The sequence below is a fragment of the Lolium rigidum genome, chromosome 2, assembly GCF_022539505.1.
Source record: "Lolium rigidum isolate FL_2022 chromosome 2, APGP_CSIRO_Lrig_0.1, whole genome shotgun sequence".
Classification (NCBI taxonomy): domain Eukaryota; kingdom Viridiplantae; phylum Streptophyta; class Magnoliopsida; order Poales; family Poaceae; genus Lolium; species Lolium rigidum.
This window is the reverse complement of record NC_061509.1, coordinates 269,938,806-269,940,413: the sequence shown is the minus strand read 5'-3', so window position 1 is coordinate 269,940,413 and position 1,608 is coordinate 269,938,806.

The following is a 1,608-nucleotide window of genomic DNA, read 5'->3' as shown; positions in this document are numbered from 1 at the left end:
AATGTCGTGTCGAGGGATTCCCCCGCACCTACCCGGGTCCGCCGCTCTCCGCCGACAAACTCCGGCTCGTCAACTTTGCGCCCCTCATCGCCAAAGTCGACCGCTATCTCTCGGGATGGCGGGCCCCTTCGCTCTCCCCGGGAGGCCGCCCGGTGCTGCTCAACTCCGTGCTGGACGCTCTCCCCACCTTCGCCATGGGCGCGATGGAGCTCCCTCGCCGGCGTGGTCACCGCGTTGGACAGAGCTTCGTCGTGCCTTTCTCCGGGCGGGTGCTGATCGTGTGACGGCGCCAAATGCTTGGTGGCCTGGGACGTTGTATGCCGTTCCAAGGAGGAAGGAGGGCTTGGGGTGCGCTCCCTCCATATTCAAAACCGCTGCCTCCTCACCAAACTCCTGCATCGCCTCTTCGCCAACCCTGGTGAGTCGTGGCCACGTTGGGTTTGGGCCACTCTCGCCGGCACGCCGCTGGAGGACGAGGCTCGCCGCTCTTCGGCTCTCTGCGGATCTCATTGGGCCTCCCTCCTGCGGCTGCTCCCGCTCTACCGCGCCATCTCGCGGGTGCAGCTGGGAGATGGTTCCCGTACCGCCTTTTGGTACGATCATTGGCTGCCGCGCGGCGCCCTCTCCGCGGCTATGCCTGAGCTGCTCTCCCACTTTACCGCCCTCGGCCACGGTCCGAGCAGGTCCTCCGCGCCGGGCTCGACTCCCTCCCCGGTGGCTCGTCTCTCGTCCACGGCGGAGCGTCGCCGTGAGGAGCTGATGTTGATTCTTGGCTCCATCCACCTCGTCTGCCGCGGAGGACGGACGCACTCTCCCCTTTGCGCCCGCGAGGGAGGTCGTCTGAAGACCGGCGCGCTGTACAAGCTCTGTTCCGACGGCGGCGTCCGCGACGAGAATGCCACCTTTGTCTGGCGCAACTCCGCCCCGCCTCGGGTCAAATTCTTCGCGTGGCTGCTGGTTAAAGGGCGCATCCAATGCCGCTCGAATCTGCTCCGTAAGGGGATTCTGGAGGAGGACGGCAGCCGCTGCCCCATCTCGCGACACCGACTCGGAGACTCCTGCTCACATTTTGTTCCACCGCAGCCTTCGCCCGTCACTGCGGGCGGCCCTCGGCTCTCCACCCGTCGCCGACGATGCCACGCTTGCCGTGGCCCCGGTCTCGCCCGTTGCCGACCACGGCTCCCGCCCGCTCGGCCTCAACTCGCGCCTCCCGTGCTTCGGCACTTATGGAAACACAGGAACAGCCGTCGTCTTCGAAGGGCTCTCCCCTCGCTCTCCGGATTCGCAAGCGCTGCCGTGATGACGCTACTCTCCGGCGGGCTCGGCTCCCTTGACCACCGCGCCGACGTCGATCCGTGGCTCACCTACCTTCCTCCCGTACGATTGTAACTTCCGAGGCCATCCCCCGCGTTGGATGGGTCTCCCGACAAGGGATTAACTTATCAATGCCTATGGATTGTAGGCTAGGGTTTAGTTAGAAGTAGAGGGCAAGTAGATCTCGAAGGTTTCAGCCGAAAAGTACTCGACGAATATGAAAACTAGGGTTTGCGTACAATGATTCGATGATCTCCTCGTCCCTCGACTCCCCCTTTATATAAGAGGTGGAGC